Source organism: Melopsittacus undulatus, chromosome Z, assembly GCF_012275295.1.
Source record: "Melopsittacus undulatus isolate bMelUnd1 chromosome Z, bMelUnd1.mat.Z, whole genome shotgun sequence".
NCBI lineage: Eukaryota > Metazoa > Chordata > Aves > Psittaciformes > Psittaculidae > Melopsittacus > Melopsittacus undulatus.
The window spans coordinates 4028528-4054238 of NC_047557.1; positions in this window are offsets into that span (position 1 = coordinate 4028528).

The following is a 25711-nucleotide window of genomic DNA, read 5'->3' on the forward strand; positions in this document are numbered from 1 at the left end:
GAGCCTTCTTTTCTCTAGGCTGAAGCAGCCCAGCACTCTCAGCCTATCTCCAGAACAGAGCTGCTCAGGCCCTTGCAGCATCTCTGTAGCCTCCTCTAGCCTCACTCCAACACCTCCACTTCCCTCTTGTGTTGTTGCCCCATAGCTGGAGCATTACTGCAGGGGGGGTCTCCCCAGAACACAGCAGAGGTGGAGAAACCCCTCCCTCAACCTGCTGCTTACACTATGGGGATGCAGCCCATCATACACTGTACATATATAGCAAACTGCAAGACAAATTCATTCTCTGTACTAACTCCTGTCAGCCCAGTTGAGTTACATGAAGATTAACTTGGCCACCTCCTTCCCATCTTGAGGTACTGCAGAACAGAAGCAAGGCTGTGCACCTTCTAGGTGACAGGTTATCCCCAGAAAGTTTGCCAAGTTTCTTTAAAAACTTTACCTACACAGGAGAGAAGATAAAAGCTATAATGTTTCCCATCATTCCCATCCCAACATCCCCATCATGTATATGTTGCTCTATCTTTGACTGTGTTGGGTGACTCCAATTAAACCTTTCATAAAAGTTGTATAAATAAAATACCTCTAGTCTCCCCCTTCCCTTCCGTCTCTAGTTTCTGGAATCAGAAATGCTGAGATATGGGGAGACTGTTGTCAAGATGTTTTGTAGACCCAGTTAGGCTGGAAAAGACCTTTAATATCACCAAGCCCAACTGTTAGGGCAGGACTGCCAGAAATGTCCACTTTTTCTGTGGCTAGCAGTATCCATTTGCAGGTTGGAAGTGTTCAGGAAATAACTGGAGATCGGCAGAAGTGCAAGTACGTCTCTGAATGAAATCAGCACCCGCAGTAATGCTCATGGAGGCATATCCAGTAGTTTGGGCTTCTTATCAAACTAATCTTAAACCAAATATACTGATGGAGAAAAACAATATATTTGGTTTAAGTCGTTTCCAAGTTCTTGTTTTGTAATGTTAGTTTACACCTCACAGGATCCTTCCAACCAGAGTTTGAGAAGTTATTTAGAATATGAATAATTTCTATGTTCCAGAGCAATTCCCTCAAATCCCCCACTGCAAACCCCACCTCTGGCTGACCTCTGAGCCATCAGTTACTTCCCCAGTATGGGCTGGTGTGATATAACATTGCTGGAAGTTGAACATCTCTCCATTGTGTCCTTATTAGCTATCCATTATTTGGGTGCTTCTATCCATTATTTGGGTGCATGCATCTCCAGGTAAGATGGGGATTATAGAATCACAGAATAGTTAGAGTTGGAAAGGACCTTAAGATCATCTACTTCAAAGCCCTATTATCTGTCACTCTTTTAAACAGGAGCTTAGAAAAGCTACTTGTGTAGGAGAGACATAAAGCGAGAAATTGCTTTTTCAACCAAGGTCACAAAATAGTAATGAGTTTAAGCCAAAGGAAAGCCCAGATTTCATGTGGGTTCCCATGACCCAGTGCTCTCTGTCCTGCATGAGGCTTCTCTTCTGTCCACCTCTTATCCTGGATCAGCTTGTTCTAAGTGAGAAAACCTGACATCCAAGAAAGGACACCCAGGGAGATACCAGATGTACAAGATCTGTGGGACTTACCAGCAGTACTGTGGTGAACATAGTCTTCCTAAGGAAAGAGCACTAAGGTGGGGTTGCACTTTGAAGGATGCCCAGGTGAAGAGGTAAAGAGGAGCTTGTGTCAGACAGGCTGATATATGCTTGTCAGCTGTTCTTCCACTGTCTAGCTCTGCTCTTACCCATGTACCTTCTCCACTTTGCAAAATAAAGCTTCATGTTCTGACATTTAACAGATCTGTGATCAGTGTCTGTTGGCCCACAGAGGCCTTTCACAGTGAAGAAGGGAAAAAAATAATCCCAAATAGCAGGAGAGAGAAACAAACTGAGTCCATTGCTCATCTTCTGGACTTCCCAACTTTGCTTGATAAGCTTGCTCTTTACTACCCTTTTCTCATGGAACAGTGTGTCAGTTCTAACTTAAACTTTTCATTCACTTAGCTTGGTCTGGTCAATGAGGAGTATTGAGCACCAATCGTATGTATAACTAGCTATTTGCTCTTTCATCTTCATTTATTCTCTTCTCTGTAGTTCATCCTGATCATCTACTGACTTACTAGGCTTCATGTCAGACTTGTAAACCAGACCATCTGGTAACAGTGGTAATGATGGTTGTTCTTCCTTTGGGTTGTCTTGTATTCAACTTTTCTTAACTAAAGCACAGGTTTCTGTCATGATCCAACGAATAATTTCCTTTAAAATATGGTAGAGTACAACTTGTTTGATCAGCTGTCCTGAATCCACAGAGATTAGTCATGTCCCTCAACCTGCTAAACTGCAGTTTGGTCAGTGGAATGGGTCATCTGTGCGCATGTACAAGGCTGTGAAATGTGCTCAAGACAGATGGAAGAGACTTGCTCCCCCAACCACTTACTTTTTTAGGATGTCAATAGGTGGAGCTCAAGAAACAATGCAGAGCATGCAAAGAGTGCATATATAGGTTTGTTTGATTTTTAGGTGTATTAGGAAGGCTTCACACTTGTGTAATGACAGAAGTGTAGCTGTGTAGTGAAGGGAGCTCATGAAGGACAGCAGACTGCTATAGAGAAAGATGAAGGAGCGCTGGGAAAGGAATAGAAGGCATGGAAATTTGCGTCTGGGACAAAATATCTGTTCTTTGTCTATGGGCCTTTCCAGTGTATATTCTGCATTTGATTCAACTTCTACACATATAGCACTAAAAAAAAACATTCTTGGTGTATCACATACAGACTGAATTTTAGTACATAATTTGGCATATCTATCTTAGATTAGACAATCATGGAAGTGCTCTGTGTATCAGAAATGTCCACCTTGAGATGATCTAGATTTCAGTTAAGGCAGGTCAGATAGACTTAAACAGTCCCTCTGGCTAAATAAATCACTTTGTGAAAGGAGTCTTGGTATACCATGTAAATAAGAATTCTCATGTCATAGTTTGCTTAGTCTGACAATCAAAACATACAGCTCTGACCACTTCCCATTTAGTGCAGCTTATGAAAATCAAGCATCATTATTGTGTCTGATACATTATCACCAGCAGCCATATAATGGGCAAAATGTTCCTGGGCTGAAAAGAGTGCAATTTATGGTTCTAAATTATTCTGCATAAAGAAGGAAAACTGCAGCCAGATATTCATTAGATTAATTCACTTTAATGTATTGGAAACAATAAAGAATATGTTTTAACTAATAAGCCAAGTGCACATGGCATGGAATACATAAAGAGAACCCATAGGGCTCTGCAGCAGTCTTGTGCCTACTGGGAAGAGAAATGGCAAAGCTGCTGCTCTGTCTAGTTGGGTTTAGTCTGTATTTATGTGTAGACCAGAATTCATCTGCTTTGATTGTCTCTGATTTACCACTAGAGTAAGCAGATTTTGCCCTTTGGACCCACTAGTAATAGAAAAGACATTCTGTGTTTTTATGAGCCTCAGTGGTTGGACTTCCAATTTGCAAATAGTTTCAGGAAGAAGATACATGGCATGTTCCAAAAATCAATACCTTTGGTGAAATTGTTTTAAGAAAGGGCAATCCAGAATTGTTAAAAAGACATTAGAATTGCTGTAAGCATTGCCTCTGTGCTTCAGTGTTCGAGGGAACAAATAGGAAAAAACAGGACATCTTCCACAACTTTGAAGTTCAAGTCCCAAGATGACCTTCAAAGTCAAAACTGCATCACTGACATTTTCCCCAAGCATCTGAAAATGTGCTGAAGTTATCTACCAAAGGATCTATTGTGAGGTGCTCTTAAAAAGACCCAAAATAGAAATGCAGTAGCATGAAGAATTATTAAAGCTACAATTGGGACTGCAACTTTTGTTCTAGCACAAGATGCTTGTTTGAGAAAATTTTGGCACCAGGCACTAACCAAGTTTCTTAAAAGCCAGAAAGTGAATCACCTTGGAAAATCTGAGCAAAATTTCCATGGCTGCCATCATGCAAAGGGCAGGTGAAATGTGTTTTCAAATTGTACGAAATTTTAACATGATTTTTTAGCTCATAGAAACTAGCTCAACATCAGCCAGTGCTTTCAGTTTGTAATTTAAGTAGAATCTTCTTGACTTTTCTGATAATTTGTAATTTGAAAGAAAGGGAGTGGGCAGGGTTGCAGTATTGCACTATTTGTATTCACATTAGCACTCAAAGTACCTTCATTAGGCATGGGCTTTTCTCAAAAAATCCACAAGCCAGGTGTGACCATTATCATCCACAAACCAGAGCCTCTCACTGCCATTGCCCACGAAATTTGCCATAGGCACCCTCATGGGGACTGAATGTATAAGGTGATGTTCTTTCTCCTGAAAGGATGCGTTTTATACCATTCACAGCGTTAGTGCTGAAGGGAATAGCCTTGATACCTGTCCTATTTACCCTTTTGGGTATTAAACCATGTCAAAAGAGAATCCCAAAGCAGGAACTACTGCTAAAACAGACAATTTAACCTGTGAATATGCACAACCTTGCTTACTCCAAGTAGCAATTGCAGTGAGGATGTGGTAACAGCCAAGACACCACCAGTGCCCTGGGTGGCTTTTTAGTTAGAGTATAGATCTTGTACCACCCCATGTTCACATATATCCCACAATGAATTTAAAAAGTTGTCATTTGAAGAAGCAATTGCTCTTTACAACATCCTGAAAGTGACCCTGAGTGTCTGAACTACAGGGTGAACTGATGGCTTTCTCTATGCTCCTGCAAGGCACACAGAGTGCACTCTGAATTGTATCTAACCCACACACTCATCACTCATATTTTAATGCAATGAAATAGAGAAATGCTTGTGTAAGGAGTTTGTTTGCATATGTGGTCCAGAAGAGCCACCAACCTGAAAAGTCTCCAAAAAGCTTGCTTTGCTGTAAATAGTGTTATCAGTTTATAACTCCTGGAAAATACAGTGTTAATGGAAGAAGTGCCATCTTTGCTGTTACCTTCAACAAAAGATGTTATCAAGAAGGAGCTGTTCCACAGGCAGCAGAATTAATGAAACCATATTTCTTGTAGATGTTGGTCCAGGGCTTGAACCTTCTGGTTAAACACGGGTGCCAATTTAAGCTTTTCACATAGTTTTGATATGAATAATGTCTCTCCCCAACATGGATTCTTCAGTGTCTGATAGAGGGGTAACTGGAGCCTGTCTTATTCTGGCTGGTGCAGCTAATCAAGTCCCTGTCTCCCCCAGGCTGTAAATTTTCCTGAAACCTGTGTAGTTCTAACGGACTTTGTTGAACCAGGTTCAAAAGTTGTCAGGGGACACAGAGATGAGCTGATACACACATAACTTTGATTGTGTAAGTCCTTATTGTCTTTGGAAACCAAGACAGAAATATTCTACACAGGCAGATTTCAATGCAGAAAATGGCTGTTTATGGAAAACTTTACACTCTTTTCTATCTTACAGAGAGATGCAGCTTGGCTTCTCTCCTCTGTATGATTTACGAACTATAGGGGAAGAAGTGTAACATGCCAAGGATTTTAACAATTGTCCCTCTTTCTCTAACACATTTTCTAAATTCTTGTTGTGCTTCATTTGATGAGCAAAAGCTCACCAAAAAGCTTCTACATTGTCACTTCCAGTATTTTTCTGCTTGTACTTGCTAAGCATTTTAGTGAAGCTCAAAACAGCCTTTGAGCTGTTTTGCAAAGACCATGTGAATCAATTCAAGTGCCAGTATTCAAATTTTAATATGGGTTTTCTAAAGGCTGAAGTTTAAGCACTGATGTTAAATAAACAGTTAACAAAAGTTTCTCTTTCAGTTACTCTGCTTTTTCTTATCCTACTCTTCTTCATTTTAGTAGACCATCTGTCATCAGTGCATCAGCCTAGACACAACCTATATTGCCAAAGTGAAAATAAAAAATAAGCTCTCCCCCCCCCCCCCAAAAAAAAAACAGTTTTCTTTATGCTAAAGAAAGAAAGAAACACCAATGACACAATCTCTTTTTATCTCTCACAGGCCCTCTTTCTCACCTGGAGGAAAGGTAGAAGGTTCTGAATATAAAAAGCACAGACGAAGCCTAGTCAAAGTCTAGTGAGATTTGTTTTCTCTTTTGGTCTTGCCTTCACAAATTCAAGACTCTGAACTGATTTTAAACAGGTCATTCTTCCTAGGAGCAGGACCTCAATTCTCCATGCATCTTAGGAGCATTGCAAAGCCCAACTCTACTCCTCATTATTTCTGCTCTTTTGAGTTTAACCAGTTCTTGCTGTGACCACTACCAGTGACAAGTGAAATACTGATAGTGTTGAATTTAAAGGAGCCAGCACAAGGCAGTGCTCACAGTACTCCTTCTCTTTAACCTTATTTTTCAAGGCATTGGAACATCTACCTCTTTGAAAACCTTTGTGTTACAACTGCAGTTCAGGGAAATTGGTTTATTGCATAATTCACAATTCTTCAACATCCATTTAATGATTTTTGGCAGGACAGGGTGCTGGAACATCTAGTCTAGGTCATGCTTTGCCAAGAAAGGTTGGACAAGATGATCCTTGAGGTCCCTTCCAACCTGTGATTGTATGATTCATTGCTGGTTCAAGCAGCACACTGTTTTTCTGATGCAAACTGATGCACAGTGCTATTTCTCAGCCTTTTTCACCCACTGTTTCTCCTGGTGTCTGTGCACACCGAGTATTCTCAATCAGCAGTAAAAGGGCTGATCTTGTGTTGACCAGTAGAATACTATCATTCACCAACACCTATCTATTCTCCCCTGTGTTGTTCCATAAGCTTGGGTTTTTTAATTTGTTTTTGTTTATTCTGTAGTATGTTTTTCACTTGCTCTGCTATCTCTCAAAAAGCTACAGTATTGCAGCAACCTCCCATTGACTTCCTTTTTTCACACATCCTGCTTTCTTTGATTCATGATTGATGTTACACAGCAATTCAGCAAGACAGCAGCAGGGAGGCCTGTAGGTACCCACAGCTCTGGTGTCTCACAGTATATTCTCAAAGGTCTTCAGGCTATCAGCCTAAAATTAGATGTTGACCTCCATCAATCCCTAAGCTTCAGTAATGACCAAAGAGGGGTGTTTGTCCCAGAACACAACTATCAGGAGAGGGACAAGGACAGGGTAGAAGAGCTGGGGATCAGTTGGAGGTGGGAGAACTCTGGGAAGAGTGGGAGATGCAGCCAGGAACCGCAGCTTGGAGTTCTCACCTTATACTGAAGTTTTCCAATGTGCAAAAGTTGCAGGGTCTTCTCTATTTTTTGTCTCTGTCATTCCTCCAGCCCCCTTGCAGCAATAACCTGTCCCAGGCAACTGCTTCCTTTGCCTGTGCTGAGAGCTGGACTGGGCTGCATCACCTGGCTCTGAGCTGTTTCCAGTCCCCTGTGCTCTAGCTGCTGACATCCTGGCAACAGCTTGCAGTGGGGTGATGGGAGCCTGACAGAGGGGATGTAAATAGCTTGCCGCTGATTGACAGCCCCTCCATAGCATAGTCTGTCAGATTCATTATCTATACTTCAGAATTCCCTGGAGATCCCATCACCATTTTCACAGGATGCCAAAGAAACATGTAACAAAGATCCTGCACCTTTTTCCCAAGAGGTGGCAATCTATTTCTAAGATAATAGGCAGTAAGTGGAATCAGCTTATGGAATCAGCAAGGAAAGAAAAAGACTTTAAAGATCCAGGAAACACATAGATGCTGCAAAGTCTGTTTCCCTTTAGCTAATGGCATCAGAGTTTCCTTAGCATCCTCTGAAAGTGGTGGTCTCCAGAAGTAGACCATCAGCCTGAGTCTTATCCCCTAACTGGGTGGGTGTACCCTAGCCACAAAGCAGCAGAGAGCATCCTGTTGGATAGAGACCCAGAAATCTGGGTTCCAGTGCTTGAACCTGCAGATGTTCATTCTGTTGATGTAACAATAAGACTAAGATTTTTTCTTATTATTATTTCCCAAGCAGCTGTCAAAGCAAATTTGAGGAAAGGGACTTCTAAGTAGTGTTTATGTGAGGAATGATTACTCATGGAAAATTCCTCCTCTGAACTTTTCCAATTTCAATAACAAAGGAACGTTTACAAAGCAAAGGCCTGCTCAACACGCTGATACATCTGAGTTTGGAGTTGCTCTTGTAGAAGTTAAAAATGAGTTTGTGCATCAGTTTGAGAGCATGTATTACATCTGGGTGGAACAAGGGCCTGCTTGTGGCAATCGTGAGAAAAAATATCCCATGTGTGGTAAAAGGGCAAGTACTGAGAATATGAGTAAATGCATCTGAGATAGCTTTGTGAAAGCAGTTTCTTGCTCAAAATATTGATGACAGTCATTATTAGCTGGGCAGAATAAAAATGAAATTTTATCTTGGGCAAATGTTGGCAAAGATAAACATTCAAAAGAGAACTGAATGTCACATTCCTTGTTGTTACTAGTAACTATTCAGTGTCCACCTTGAGACAAAGGTTTGTTATAGAATCATAGAATAGTTAGGATTGGAAAGGAGCTCAAGATCATCTAGTTCCAACCCCCCTGCCATGGGCAGGGACACCTCACACTAAACCATATCACACAAGGCTTCATCCAACCTGGCCTTGAATACTGCTAGGGATGGAGCATTCACTACCTCCCTGGGCAACCCATTCCAGTACCTCACCACCCTAACAGTAAAAAATTTCTTCCTTAGATCCAGTCTAAACCTCTGCTGTTTAAGTTTCAACCTGTTACCCCTTGTCCTATCACTACAGTCCCTAATGAATAGTCCCTCACCAGCATCCCTGTAGGCCCCCTTCAGATACTGGAAGGCTGCTATGAGGTCTCCATGCAGCCTTCTCCAGGATGAACAGCCCCAACTTTCTCAGCCTGTCTTCATATGGGAGGTGCTCCAGTCCTCTGATCATCCTCGTGGCCCTCCTCTGGACTTGTTCTAACAGCACCATGTCATTTTTATGTTGAGGACACCAGAACTGAACGCAATAGTCCAAGTGAGGTCTCATGAGAGCAGAGTAGAGGGGCAGGATCACCTCCTTCGACCTGCCAGTCACGCTTCTTTTGATGCACCCCAGAATACGGTTGCTTTCTGGGCTGTAAGTGCACACTGCCAGCTCATGTTCATTTTCTCATTGACTAACACCCCCAAGTCCTTCTCCGCAGGACTACCGTGAATTTCCTTTTTGCCCAACCTGTAGCTATGTCTGGGATTGCTCCAGGTGTAGGACCTTGCACTTGGCATGGTTAAACTTCATGAGGTTGGCATCAGCCCACCTCACAAGTGTGTCAAGGTCCCTCTGAATGGCATTCCTTCCCTTTAGTGTACCAACAGAACCACACAGCTTGGTGTCATCGGCAAACTTGCTGACGGCACACTCAATTCCATTGTCCATGTCAGCGACAAAAATATTAAACAAGACCGGTACCAACACTGATCCCTGAGGGATACCTCTTGTTACTGTTCTCCAGCTGGACATAGAACCGTTGACCACAACTCTTTGAGTGCGACCATCCAGCCAGTTCTTTATCCACTGAGTGGTCAACCTATCAAATTGATGACACTCCAATTTAGAGACAAGGATGTCATGTGGGACAGTGTCAAACGCTTTGCACAATTCCAGGTAGATGACGTCAACTGCTCCGCCCCTGTCCATCACTTTTGTAGCCCCGTCATAGAAAGCCACCAGATTGGTCAGGCAGGATTTCCCCTTAATGAAGCCATTCTGGCTGTCACCAAGCACATTTCTCTTTTTCATGTGCCCTAGCATGCCTTCCAAGAGAATCTGCTCCCAGATTTTGCCAGGCACAGAGGTGAGACTGACTGGTCTGTAATTCCCCGGGGCATCCATTTTCCCCTTCTTGAAAATGGGAGTTATGTTTCCCTTTTTCCAGTCATCAGGAACTTCACCTGTCTGCCATGATTTTTCAAATATGATGAACAGTGGCTTAGCAGCTTCCTTCTCCAGCTGCTTCAAGACCTGTGGATGGATTTCATCAGGTCCCATGGACTTGTGTACATTCAGGCTCTTAAGATGGTCTCGAACCAGATCCTCATGTACAGTGGGCCCAAGGTCTATGTTTTCACAGTCCCTGCATCTGCCTTCCAAGACTCGGGTGCTGCGGTCAGAGCTTTTGCCAGTGAAGACCGAGGCAAAGAAGCCATTCAGAACCTCAGCCTTCTTCGAATCCTGTGTAACCAGTTCTCCTGAAAGTTTCCGGCGGGGGCCTACATTGTCCCTAGTCCGTTTTTTAGCCACTACATACCTATAAAATCCCTTCCTATTATCTTTAACATCCCTTGCCAAGTTTAGCTCCAATTGGGCCTTAGCTTTCCTAACTTGGTCCCTAACTACCCGGACAACATCCCTGTATTCATCCCAGGCCACCTGTCCTTGTTTTCACCTTTTATAAGCCTCTTTTTTCCTGTGAATTTTTCTCAGCAGCTCCTTATCCATCCAAGGATGTCTCCTAGCCCTCCTGCTGCACTTCCTTCTGGTCGGGATGCAACACTCCTGAGCTTGTAGCAGGGGATCCTTGAATATTAACCAAGAGTCTTGGCCCCCCTTGCCCTCTAGGTCTATATCCCATGGAACCTTGCTAAGCAGGCTCCTGAAGAGGCCAAAGTCTGCTCTCTTGAAGTCCAGGGCAGTGAGCTTACTGCACGCTCTTCTCACTGTCTTGAGGACCTCAAATTCTACCATTTCGTGATCACTGCATCCAAGACTTCCCTGGAGAGTCACATTTCCAATGAGCCCTTCCCTGTTGGTGAGCACGAGGTCAAGCAGGGCATCTCTCCTTGTTGGTTCCTCTATTGCTCGCAGAAGGAAGTTGTCTTCCACACAATTGAGAAACTTCCTGGATTGCTTGTGCTGGGCTGTACCGTTGCCCCAACAGATGTCAGGGTGGTTGAAGTCCCCCATGAGAACAAGGGCCTGCGAGTGTGAGGCTTTTCCTATTTGTCTGTAGTGTTCTTCATCCACAGTTTCCTCTTGATCAGGCGGTCTGTAACATATCCCCACAGTAATGTCTCCCATAGCTGTCATCCCTTTAATTCTGACCCACAAACTCTCTGTTGACTGATCACCTGTCCCCAGACAGAGTTCCATACTCTCCAGCCTATCCCTAAGATAAAGGGCAACTCCCCCTCCCCTCCTACCAGGCCTGTCTTTTCTAAAAAGTCTGTAACCTGCTATTCCAACACTCCAGTCAAAGGAGCCATCCCACCATGTTTTGGTGATGCCTATTATATCATAGCCCCATAGATGTTCCCACATCTCTAATTCCTCTTGTTTATTCCCCATGCTATGGGCATTTGTATAGAGGCATCTGATCCGAGCTCCAAATGAAGCCAGCTCAGTGGCTGGAGCAGCTAGAATATTACTACATTGCTCAGAGTATTTATTATAGGTGCTGGCAACTGACTGGGTGTGTTGGGATGGAATGATGCTCCCCTCCCCCAACACTACTAGTTTAAAGCATCCTTGACAAGTCTGGCAAGCCTCCCAGCAAAGCCACTCTTCCCGTTCTTTATCAGAGCAGTTCCACCAGACCCCAGTAGGCCTGGCCTACAAATGTGGGCCCCATGTTCGAGACACCCAAACCCTTGACTATGACACCACCCTTTTAACCATTTATTAACCTGTCCAATCCTCCTTGCCTTTGGGAAGTCCTCCCCTGTGTCTTGGAGAATTGTCGAAAAGACTATCTGAGCTCCAGAACCCCTGACCACCTCTCCCAGAGCTCTGTAGTCCTTCTTTATACTCCTCAGGCTACTACTATCTATATCCCTAGCACCCACATGTATCACTAGAAGCGGGTAATAGTCCATGGGACTTACTGGAGCAGGCAGCCTCTCCGCAACATCCCTGATCCGTGCCCCAGGTAGGCAACACACCTCCCTTGCGACTGGGTCAGGCCAACAGATGAGCGCTTCTGTCCCTTTCAAGGCAGAGTCCCCTACTACTACAACCCGCCACTTTTTCCTGGTGGCACCAGTAGAGATCTTCTGTACCAGTGCACTAGCCGACTGTTTCTGATGCAAGTGCATTTCCTCATCAGCCCCCTGCTGGACAGCAAAGCGGTTCTGGGTGGGTATAGCAGATTTAGGAGGAAGCCCCTTGCTTTTAATTGCTCTCTTCCTCCTTTGGTTGTTTTTTTTTTTTGTTACTAATTCCCAGCTTCCCTGATCAACAGCCCCCTTCTTTCCTCCATGAGTTAGAGCGGAATGTTGAGGCCCCTGTGCTGTTTGGTCCTGGAGCAAGCAGTCCTGCTTCCTCTCAGCTTCCCTGACATCTTGCAGCTTACTGACAGCATCCCGTAGCTCAGCCACCTGCTGCAGGAGGACCTCCATCAGGGAGCAGAGAGCGCAGCCCTGCCCATTCTGCACCTTTCCGTCACAAGACCAGTGCAGGCACTCTCTACACTCCAAGCTCTGCACCGCTACCTCCCCTCTTACTGGCTCCGTCTGGGTGCCTACACTGGCCACCACCGGCGCTGCCAGGGCAGAGCTCCCAGACCGGACTCTGGTCATACGGCGAGTGCTCACCATCCCGCTCGCCTGCCCGTGTGAACTGCCGCGCAAACTGCCTCGACCCTCTCTGTTTGCCTGCTCTGTTTGCTGCGCTCCCTGGGTAGATTTTTAACCACTCACAGTTGGTGCCACTCCTCCTGTCTCCTCCCCTGGTGAGTCACCTCCTCGCGGTAGCTGAGCTCTTTGCAAGTCCTATCGAGGACTTGAGGCTCCCTCCTCAGTGGCTCTTGTCACTCTGTGGTGAGGCTTCTGGACGCTGATCTCCCCCGGCTCTGCTCCGGTGCCACAGGCGTCCTTTCTCAAGCCACCCCCCTCAGCAAGTCCATAAAATAGTTAGGGTTGCAAAGGACCTTAAGATCATCTAGTTGTGCTCCCCAGGGGGATGGCATCTCTTAATTTATAACCGTAGAACTACCAGCTATTTCTAGTCTCTGCTAGTGACCAGCTGCTAAAATTCATCTCTCCCACAGCATAGTCTAATGTAACAAGAACTGGAGAACTATAGACAATTTTGATTGAGATTTTGTATGGGGGACACAGTGCCTGTGATTTCTAGTAGAAGGGACTAACAATAGGGGAAACGTGACAGTGCTGAGAGTAAGAACAGTGGCTATGCATTTTTGTGCATAGTAACTGTAGAAAAAGGCAGGCATGAATCTGCTAGCAGGAAAATCAAATAAATAGGGCTACAGAATACTTCAATGTCACCTTCCCAACAGACATGTGTCATAAGACCCCAAACAAAGTTTTCCTAAAGTTAATGCTATGCAGGCAGGAAGCTTGTGCGATGTCATTGAGGTACTCAGCAGTTATGAGGAGTATATTTTAGGAGATCGCGTGAGGAATTAAACATGAAGGTGCCATTTAATGATATGTTTATGCACTTACTACATTTTTCTTTTTTTTTTTAAATGGACTTTCTGATGAAGGTTTACTCTTTTGAGTTAATCATAGAATCATAGAATAGTTAGGGTTTGAAGGGAACTTAAGATCATCTAGTTCCAACACCCCTGCCATGGGCAGGGACACCTCACACTAAACCATATCACCCAAGGCTCTGCCCAACCTGGCCTTGGACACTGCCAGGGATGGAGCATTCAAAACCTCCCTGGGCAACCCATTCCAGTGCCTCCCCACCCCAACAGTAAAGAATTAACTCTTTATATCCAATCTAAACTTCCCCTGTTCAAGTTTCAACCAGCTGCCCCTTGTTCTATCACTACAGCTCCTAATGAATAGTTCATCCCCAGTATCCTTATAGGCTCCCTTCAGATACTGAAAGGATGCTATGAGGTCTCCATGCAGCCTTCTCCAGGATGAACAGCCCCAACTTTTTCAGCCTCTCTTCATAAGGGAGGTGCTCCAGTCCCCTGATCATCCTCATGACCCTCCTCTGCACTTGTTCCAACAGTTCCATGTCCTTCTTGTCTTGAGGACACCAGAACTGCACACAATACTCCAAGTCAGGTCTCACAAGAGCAGAGTAGAGGGGCACAATCACCTCCTTTGACCTGCTGGTCACACTCCTTTTGACGCAGCCCAGGATACAGTTGGCTTTCTGGGCTGCAAGTGCATACTGCTGGCTCACGTTTATTTTCTCATTGACCAACACCCCCAAGTCCTTCTCCACAGGGCTGCTCTGAATCTCTTCTCTGCCTAACCTGTAGCTGTGCCTGGGATTGCTCCAGCTCAGGTGCAGGACCTTGTACTTGTTATGGTTAAACTTCATGAGGTTGTCATCAGCCCACTTTACATGTGTGCCAAAGTCCCTCTGAATTGCATTCCTTCCCTCTAGTAATATCAACAGAACCACACAGCTTAGTGTCATTGGGAAACTTGCTGAGGGTGCACTCAATCCCACTGTCAGTGTCATTGACAAAGATATTGATCAAGACCGGTCCCGAGTCTGATCCCTGAGGGACACTACTCGTTACTTGTCTCCAGCTGGACATTGTGCAGCCATCCAGCCTGTTCCTTATCCACTGAGTGGTCCGTCTATCAGATTGATGTCTCTCCAATTTAGATACAAGGATGTGATGTGGGACAGTGTCAAAAGCTTTTCAGATGTCCATGTAGATGACATCAACTGCTCTACCCGTGTCCATCAGTTCCGTAGCCCCATCATAGAAGGCCATCAAATAGGCCATGCAGGATTTCCTCTTAATGAAGCCATTCTGGCTGTCACCAAGCAACTTGTTGTTTTTCATGTGCCTTAGCATGCCTTCCAGGAGAATATGATTCAAGATTTTGTCAGGCACAGAGGTGAGACTGACTGGTGTGTAGTTCCCTGGGTCATCCATTTTCCCCTTCTTAAAATGGAGGTTATATTACCCTTTTTCCAGTAGTTGGGAACTTCACCTGACTGCCATGATTTTTCAAATATGATGGACAGTGGCTTAGCAGCTTCCTTCTCCAGCTGCTTCAAGACCTGTGGATGGATTTCATCAGGTCCCATGGACTTGTGTGCATTCAGGCTCTTAAGATGCTCTCAAACCAGATTCTCTCCTACAGTGGGCCTAGGGTCTTCATTCTCACAGTCCCGGCATCTGCCTTCTGAGACCCAGGTGGTGTGGTCAGAGCATTTGCCAGTGAAGACTGAGGCAAAGAAGTTATTAATAACATCAGCCTTCTCCAAATGCAGGGTAGCCAGCTCTCCAGATAGCTTCTGGAGGAGGCCTACATTGTCCCTAGTCTGGCTTTTTTTTGCAATGTACCTATAGAATCCCTTCCTGTTATCCTTAACATCCCTATTCACGTTTAATTCTAACTGGGCCTTAGCTTTTCTAACCTGGTCCCTAGCTTCCAGGACAACATCTCTCTATTCTTCCCAGGCAGCCTGTCCTTACTTCCACCTTTTATAAACCTCTTTTTTAATTCGGATTTTCCTCAGCAGCTTGTTATCCATCCAAGGTGGTCTCCTGGTCCTCCTGCTGTACTTCCTTCTTGTCGGGATGCAACACTCGTGGGCATGTAGCAGGTGATCCTTGAATATCAACTAACAGTCTTTGATTAATGGCAATAATTGCATGAAAATCTTTTTGGGCCTCTGAATTTACAATCTGTCAATAAAAGTATTTTAATACTCATTTAAATACACTGTAACTGTGCTTGATTCTAAGCTGTGTTGTTTTGAAACCCATGCTCTTTGTAAATACTAGACCTCTCCATTCCCTGTACCCTGTCCACTCTAACATAAATCTTTACCAATGTACAGTGTATCTGTCTGATATCAATCTTGATAAATTATTCTGCTGAAAGAGGTGACCATAAAGAATAACATTTTCCATCAGAAATTATTATATTCCCATACCATAGGTCCTTGTGTAAGAGCAATGCAATAGTCTGGATTGTCTGTCAGCAGATCCTACAAATGAAATTACAGTTTTAATACCTGCCATTGATTGGTAATATTTATATGATCACTCATTTGTACATTGGCAAGTGACCCCTGGAGTATGGCTAGCTGTCAGGCAGGCTCACAACATGAAAGAAAGGAAATGAACTTCCTTATTGAAGGAAAAGAACCCAATTTTTTGCTGCCATTCCTTCAACACTTTGTTTTGTATAGGATGGGCATGGTTTTCCACAGGCCTACAAAAACCTAGAGCAGCAGAAACTGAATCATTAAGCCTCGGTCCCTATTACTGTATGTCCACAGTTGCATCACTTTGCTGAGAAGCTCACTGAGTATCATGTCAAGAGTAGGTTGAGTTTCTCCCCTCTCCTCCCTTTTGCCATGATGGATATTCTAGGATCTAATTTCCCTTGTGCATAAGAATGCTTTCCTTATTTCCAGATTAAATACCACTTTGAAGACTTCAAATTCCTTTGTTTTGGTAATATTCTTCTTTGTATTACTTTTCTGTGTACCTGGCTCTTATGAATGTGGACAACTCTTTTATTCCATGTTTTCAAGTACCAATCTTTTGTTTATGTACACATTGCAGGTGCACATGCATTGTGCCAGACTTTCAGTTGGAACTCTTTAAAAAATGCATTTTCTTTATCTTTTGCATTTTAGCTGGTTTGGAAAAGTCTAACTTAACTCAGCTGAAGCATTTCTTAGTTGTGGAAGGTCAAAAAATTCTATACTAACTTATTTGACGTTTCTCTGCTTTAATTTTACCTGGCTTTGTGCTGTATGATAATAATGTGAAAGACAAGAGAATGTTAATCAGAACATTTCATTTGCTAGGAAGCATTTTTTTTCGTTATTTCCTGGAAGGCTGCTGTCAAATAGAAGGAACACAGCCACAGGTACATTTTGCAACTGGTCTCTTCCAGAAATAGAAAAGTTAGAGCTACCTGCAAGGTCAGATGAAATGTTGTAAGAGAGCTTTGTAATTACTTCAAAGGGTAAAACTCATTGTCAGTCAACCTAAGTATCCTTTGTAGGCATCTAGACATGAGATGTGAAAAGGTAATCCCACTCGCTGAAGAACCATTCCAGAGCATAGTAACCTGTAAAATAGCCATTTTAAATAGAGGAGACATCATTCTGGTATGCTACAAGACATATTGTTAAATTCTGATTTGCATAACCTTCTGTACCTTGCATATAAATACATCATATACAAAATATGTGCACATCCTCTGCATTTTGGCACAGGAACTCTTTCACACATGGATGCTTATGCATGTGCACCACACACCAAGACAAATGCCCCAGTGTTCATAACTGCACATTTGCCATTTTTACTTCTCACAAGGCAGGTTTCTGAAAGACTGGTTATTTTAGCAAAATTAAATGCACTGATATGACATGCTGATACTCCTTGTGCTGGGAAGAATGAAAGTATAGGCTTTTAAATAAGAACTCTTTAGGTAAACTCACATGCTTGAATGATTAAACCCAAGGATAAAAATATCTTTTACAATGTGTAATTTTTTCGTTTCCCAACATAACTTTAACCCAGGAAGGGAGGAAGGGGAAAAAGAGAAAAATAAGCTTATATTCTTAACTTTCCTATCCCATATTACATTCCAGAACTGTAAGATGTGGTAAAGACAGGTAAGCAGATTATTTCAGCAGACTTCCAGACTTCTGAAGGAAGAGAGTGAGGCAAGAACATTTTATCATTTCTGGCATATGGAGCAAGTAGTACTGACTGCAATATGGGATGGATGATCAAAGTCATGTTTTCAATAGATTCTAGGAACATTTTTAGCTTTAAAGTCATTAGTAAACTTCAATTTAGGAGCTGAACCCTACAACCTTAATTTGGACAAAGCGCTTCTTCTTGGGAGCAATAGTAACTCACTCACAGGTCAAACTTTAATATAATTCTTGAGCCAGGCAGCTCAATGTCTTGCAGAAAATGACTAAAAAATACTTAGAAAAATACCTTGAAGGGATGAGGATGAAATTGAGGGCTAAGCACAGAAAAAATAAGAACCATGGCTTTCAAAGAAAATTGAAGCTTTGGAGAGCCTTCAACTATTTTGATTTATATTTAAACATTTTAGAGATTGGAGCTTTGATTAGCTGAGGCCCTCTCCAGTTCCCCTTCAACTCTGATTTATGGGCAAGCTGAATCTTGGTAAAATGAAAGCTAAATGAGGTGTTCTTTAAAATTACCTTTGAACACTTAAAGAAGGTAAGGAAGAGGGCAACTTGGCTGGTACTGACATGAAGGGGAATGGGATATGAGGGTGAGTGTTTTCAGCAGCTGAAGTCTTTTGAAAACCGGAGATGGGAAAGGAGCAGGAAGTACAAGATGCCAGTTTTTTTTTTTAATTACTTTATGCAATAGCACTGCTATATACATCACTTTGAGTGGGTGATGCATTAAGCTGGATTTGTTAGCGCAAACAAGGCTGTGCATATGTAAGAAGGTTTTTGGTGGTTTTTTTTCAACATTTTTTTCTCCATTTACTTAAGAAATGGCTTTCTCATTTTGGGGTTTACAATAGGTTGTCTTAACACACTCAAGGGCATTTTGATGCAAAAAACACCCAGGAAGCAGATAGACAATTCCAGGTGAAACTGTGGAGGGGTGACTGATGATGACTGACCCCAATGGCCTGTGTTAGACTAGCATCCTTGAACACTAGCATTGGATATAAAAAGTCTGTACATCTGATATGTTCACTTCACTTGAACATGATATTCCTAGTCCTCCCCTGGTTTTGCCCTTCAAATTGCCATTCTTTTTATTAGAGATGATACACCCTAAGAGACCTAGGCATTATCAGAAGCCAGCCAGCACTGAAGGAAGTGTCCCTAAGCAGGCTAAAATTTAAGGCAATATCCAATTCTACAAATAGTATCAGTCCTGTACTCTGGCATTGGAACTGTCTCTGCTCAAAGATATGCCCTGCTTTTGCAAATAGCTGCAGCAGAGATACACATGGGGTCATTGTCCCATCCCAAACAGGCTACTGCAGCTGGCATGTCCTTGGAAGAAAAATCTCAGGTGCAGAGGAAATTGCACGTGACAGTTGTTTGAAAACATGTCTCTTAAATGAAGTAAGGAATCTGACATAAGTAGATGATCCTCGAGAGAGTGGTAGTTGCCAAAGCAATGAGTTAGGTCGTGACGTTTAGAAGATTTTAATATTTTGCAGCTGGAATGTGCATATAAAGGCCCATTCCCACCCCACATTTTTGATGAGTTTGAAGACATAGATACAAATGATTACTGACTGGCTCAAAAACTTCCTTCCTGATATTGTGAATTTGTTTCTTGACAGCCTTTATCATGGCAAGAGGAACTATTGAGGTATTATGAGTGGAGAAGATTGAGAGTGACTGTGGGGAATTGTTTTGGTTTTCCTAGTTACTTCAACAGCTGTAGGGCATCTTGAATTGGATTCAGCTTCACAGCTTGGACATGGATCTCAGTTATCCTCTATTCTTGGCATTGGCCTTGCCTGACAGTTCAGTGATGGGAATCCAGGATCTTTGACTTTAAAAATCTGTTCCTATATAAGTATCACCTCATTCTGCAGTTCAGAAGAATGCATTCAGCATTCAAACATTTTCCTTGGTGGTTTTTCACTGACAACTGTTTCTTCCCAGAGGGGACCAGATGAGCCATGTCAAACCTTTATCACTGCTCTGAAATGATATTATATCAGCTTCCACATCAGTCCTAAAGACAATTGCAGTCTTGCAGAGTCCATGGCTTGGATCTTTTTGTTTGCCAGAACATTGTCCTAGCAAAGCAGTCTTACCCTTATCAACACAATTAGATCCCATGCATGCTGCTTTCTCCCCGGACATGTGCGTGGAGGAGTAGTGAACTATTTGTGATATCTCTTGCATTCCTTGTAGGATTTTTATTCCAGACACATGCAACAGTTTTGTGATGTGGCTGTTCTTAGGCAATTTGAGAGAATCACTGTGGGCAAAGGGACATAGTTACTATTTTTGTAGTAAGTGATGGTGTCTCCGGAATTAGCCATATACCACAGTTTTTTATCTTTCTTGAGACATTTGGCTTCTTTTGTCTCCCTGATCACTTTCTCATGTGTCAAATCAGGGTTGAGCCTTTCTGACACATAGCAGTCTTTCATGCCCAAACCATAAAGAATAGTGGAATCATTTAGGTTGGAAAAGACCCTTAAGAACTTGGACTCCAACTGTATTGTTTCATCGTGCAACCAGCTGGAGAACTGGCAGCTTTGTAGAGGAGCTGCATCAGGATTGTAACCTCAGTGCTCTTTCTCTGTACAGTTCCTGCGAGGTGATTAAGGTCCTCAGACTGACCCAGAACATCTTGTCTGCCCAAGTAAGATCAGTGGCTGAAATGAAGAAGGAGGTAGGGTCAACAAAAGGGACTGGGCAGGCATGCAATATCCAGCCACAGTAGAGAAGATTGCTAACCCTATTGGCTCTGAATGGTAGGTACCATTAGTATTTCCTTTGGAAAGACCTCAGTACTGGGGTTGCCCTATGGCAAATTCTCATGCTGCTGTAGCCAACCCCAGGGAGCATAGGGCAAGCCATGATAGGGCTGCTCACAAATGTCAACACACAGACACCCCATGAAAATCTCTCTTACTGAGAACAGACGTTCCCTTTTTACCATCAGCTATCATGCACATAGATTAAATGACTAACTCCCTTCTCTAAAAGAAAAAAAAAGATTGTTTATTTATTTACAAAGACAGAAAAAGCAATAACGACAGGATAGAAACCACCAGTTTGCATCCAGAGTGTATGAGCTGACGGTACTTTATGGTTTAAGTCATCATGATGTAAGCACCCCTGCAGGATACATAGAAATGGTTCTGGAACAGTTCAGAGGATTTAAGAAAGAAAGTTGTAGCCTTCTTTCTCCCTTAGGTTCACAAGTAACCATATCTAGATGCACTCATTCTTACCAAGCTAAGACCCATTCAGCAAAGAATTAAACTCTGTGTTTAAATCCATCCCTGTTCAGCATATGCTCCATAGTAAATACATACTGAAGTCCTTCTCTTTGAAACTCTTTGCCAATCTAAAGTTCTACATCTAAATTCTAACAAAAAATTGAACTGATGACAGAGTTTTGGCCCATGGATGTCACTCAAAGTGTTATCACAGTTTAAATGTGTATGACAGTAACTGAAACTTAAATACAGAACCTAAATAACTAAACTTTGAGACAGGTGCAAAGTTGTCCTCCATGAACTGTGGAAACTATACATGCTGGAGCTTTATTAGGATACTTGACTGGTTTATGCAGGAACAACGTTATTTTTAAGGATCTCTACTGCATTCACATTGATTTAATATAATGGGGGTGAAAAAATGAGATAAGTCGTATGTAGTTCCAGGTACAGATTCAGATATGTGTTGACTGAGTGTCTGTTCAGCATACCTAAACATATGGAGCCAGACTGCCATTGCGGCTTGTCTACATGTCATGGGTAGCAAGGGACAACTTGAGCACATGAAATGGATGTATGCAGACATAAAATCTGAAGCTTATAGTTTTTCAAAGGTTCAGAAGTTTAATAACAGCAAAATTCTGTAAGAACACCAAGTCTAAAATGACTAAAAATTGATACCTGCTATTTCTGGAAATATGCTGGAAAACTGACAATTATTTTTGAGCAGCTCTGTGACTACTGAAGTCCAAGGAAGTCCTGTCACTGATTTCAGTGTGAGCAGAAAATGTTGAGTAATTGTGAAAGATCACCCCAAAATTAAAGTTTTCCTAATGAAGTCAGCACATTTCACATCCTTCCTTTATTCCTGATAATCCCTGTCCCAAAAGAAATGGCCTCCCACTATGTGCTGCATGGGAACAGAATGAGTCAAGGGACAAGAAGAAAGTAAAATGCTACTTTCAGAGTTCAACCTATCAAAGAGTAAGTGCACACTTAAGGTCAGACATTTACACATCAGACTTCCTATGATAGCTACTATTATCAGGAGATTCCACCTGCTGAGAACTGCAAATTGAAGACTTCCCAAATAGTTCATAGATGGCAAATGTATACAGACCTGGTGATATATATACTACTATGATATTTACATTACATACTATATATGGCACATATATATGTTATATATATGTCCCTTCCAACCCAAACCATTCTATGATTCTATGTATATTATATTACAGTATCTAACACATACTATGCTGTCTGGGACCAACCAGACTTACAGTTCAGCCATGAGTTGAAGGAATGAGCAATGCAATTTACCCATCAACTCTATGTAGCATGTACATAAGACTTAAAAATCTCAGTTTAAACACTAGGTATATCTCTTTGGCATGATATAAAATGTATGACAAGATAAAAGTATGATGTGATGGTCTGGGTCATGACATCATTGTTATGTGCCAATTATAAAATAACGACAACTAAATTTCATTCAATGGGTGTACCAAGAATAGCTTGAAATGTAATGACTATGAATCATCATGAAAGAGCTGCTGAGTCTCAGAGAATCTCTTCTAATGAACAATTGGATATTAACTAGCAAATGATGACTTCTGCAACTGAATCTAAAAGATGAACTCATTGATAGCAGTGGATTATTAAGAGCTTATGTATTGATGTTCAATCCTTTTAATAGATTTGCTTTCCTTATTGTAGAATATGACAATAAAAGTGCTGTGAATAATAATTTCCTAATAATAACCCTAATAATGCTAATAATAACATAATCTTATTTAGCCTGATTTAAATCAGCAGCAGAAAGACCTATTTAGAACCACTTGTCTTTTGTTGGTGGAAATATTCTCATTATGAAAATGAAATTGATTTTGAACTCCTTTGGCACACTAAAATCAAAGCTATTCACCAGCTACAAACCACTGAGCACCAAATCTGCAAAATGTTCAGGGAAACACAAATGCATCATGTTTAATAGGGATAAATTTAAGCATCTGCTTACAGACTTTGCTGAGCTGTGCTTTGAGGTTTTGGGCACAGTCTTGGTTTTAAATTAGATTAACTTTGCACCCATAACCAGACACTCTATTATTATCTGAATCAATTTATTTTCCCAGTGAAGTCTCTGCAAGTGACTGTAGGAATTAACAGGGAAGAAATGAGAGGTAGTGAAGGAAAATACACAGCTGAAATCAAGTGATGTGCTGTACAAGTCTGTCCAGCATACCAAACTCTCAGCATGTAGTAAATTTTCTTGACTCCATGTGTACGTTTAACATCCCATATCAGAAAGAAATCCTCTGAGAACATGTCACCCAAACACAGACTTGCCTGAGCAGTATTTGAAATAAACTCCATCATCAGATATTTCTAACTTGGATCCACCCTGAACTTTCAATAACTTTTCTACATATGTAAACAACTGGAAATCTGACAGACCTAATCCTGTAAAGGAAGAATGAAAAGCAACTGTGTTTTGCCACTAGTTCCCTTTTATCTGTGTGTGATATACATGGTTTTTTTTTTATTTCAGTCACATCTTCTTGTGTGAGGAGGCAAGTTTGTATGTTTTGCTTGGTATCACTGAGAGCTGTTGTGTTTCTGGGAATGAGGGCTACCTCTTTTGTGGCTACTACTTCACACTGGGAGTGTGCCTCTGATTGCCAAATTTCTGTTGGTAGCAATGAGCGAGGCAAGAGGAACAAAGTTGGAATTATGGACTATTTATGGGTCTGACAGCCAGGGTAAAAATACCTTTCCTGCTTAGTGACACAGAAGAGTGGATGTCACAGGGGTCAGATAAGCATAGTAGCCAACACAGAAATTTCCCCTGAGAGATTTCCTTTTCAGAATCGAACCATAAGTTCAAAGCAAGCAGGATGGGCTGGCTTCACGAAAGAGGGTAAAATGCCATGTTTGCTGCAAAATTTACCACTGACAGGTACATCGCAGGTGGACTCACTGGTGAGGATTGTGTGGGGATGAAAATGTGACTGGGAGGAGAAGGCAGGAATAGTAGCAGGATCCAAAGCTAACTCCACTGGACACAAGGCACTTTTCTTTCCTACCTGAGCTCTTGATGGTTCATCAGGAAGCAGGCTGAAGGGTGTTAAATCCAGAAACAGCAGCATTTGGAGGGGCGCACACACTGGCAGCGCCTGGGGTGGGTTGGTGGCAGTGTGGGATCTGGAAGTGCCCCTCTGCCAGGATATGAAATGCCAAGCGGCTCCAGCATAGACAGATGGAAATTTTTTACAGTGGGAAAGGAAGGAGAAAAACTACCTTTTTCTATTAAAAAAAAAAGCCTTCAAAAATTATTATTTCAATCTAGTAATTTTGGAAATAGTAAGATGCATTATATATCCCTCAATGCTACTTCTCTGGAAAACACTACAGAGCATGCAATTTTCGCTAAGAAAGTCAACAGCTTTTTGTTACTTGCAGTCTTTCAAACCCCAGCTCTTTTCTGCCTGCAAGCCTCAGCATAAAATGAGAAACATATCCATGCTCAGGACAGGACTGCAGGTACCAAGTTAGATAGCTATGCTGTAAATCCTGCTTAGTTCTCCTCAAGAGCTGGTCCTGAAAGTCACCGTGGCCAACACCAAACCTGCTCTGACTTGTGCTGCCTGCTGATGGTGTCCGTGCACATGGGGAAAAGCAGGGCATGAGGATGCCTTAGGCCATGCCTCAAGTGTCTGGAGCATGGTGGTGATGGGACCTGTCACTGAGGAGTCCTCCTGTGAGCTTCTGCCTCCCAGAATGACTTAACAGAGCATTGGATCCCTGGGTCTGGAGGGATTTGTATATTCCCACCTGCCTTAGCTCCTGCAGGGCTTTGTGGAGGAGAGCATGTTCTCTTGGGATGCCCTTGCTACATAGTGATCCCAGGGAGACAAACAGACTGCTGGGGAGAGAGAGTGTTAAAAATAAAATTAAAGGAAGATTGCAAATTACAGTAAAGTATAAGACAGGACTTTGAGAGCACAGTTTTTCAGGAAGACAGCTGCTTTTTATAGCATGCCTGGCATGGCTGATGGCAAAGACATTTGACATTTAACTGTGATTGAGTGGCAGGTGGGGAGAAGGAAGCCAGAGACGCTGTAAGCAAATTGCTTCGAAAGTGAAATGAGGAAGGGGCAGCATTTGGGGAAATCAGTAGCTTTGGCTGGACTCCGTGGTTGTTTCACAGTGCTTGAAGGGCTGGATTCAATGTCCTTTGCCATTAGCCTCCCATCCCTCCACGGAGTGAATAAAACAGTCCCAGACGTCCAGGAAAATTAGTTTCCTTCTACAGGGGTCTGCTTTCCTTGGGCTGTTGAAACTGCCTGTGTGTAGGTCTCCTTCCCCAACGAGTCAGTGCAGGATTTGGTCCTCAGGAATGGCAGATTCAGGACCAGGGGGGAAAGACCCCTAAACTCTCTGTAGTCATGACTGGGATCAGCTGCTTTTCTTTGCCACTGAAACTCTGTCAGGAGGGCAAATTGGCAATGTAAGACGCGGATTACAGCCAAGAGGGTCTTTCAGGTGTTCGTGGTTTAGGACAACCTAGCCCCATTACAAATGCTTGGGCAACTGAAAGATTGTAGAAATGAAAATCATAGACTTACACAGTGTTTTGGGTTGGAAGGGATCTCAAAGCTCTTCCAGTTCTAACCCCCTAACCCCATGGGCAGGGACACCTTTCACTAGAGCAAGTTGATCAAAGCCCCTTCCAACCTGGCCTTGAACACTGCCATGGATGGGGCCTCAGGGTCTTCTTTTCTTCATTTGCAAAATGTTAGAACCAACATGGACCCTTCTCCCACTTCTCAAGGTGCCTTTGAATATACAAAGTGCTGATTATGAATTACTCTTATTATCAG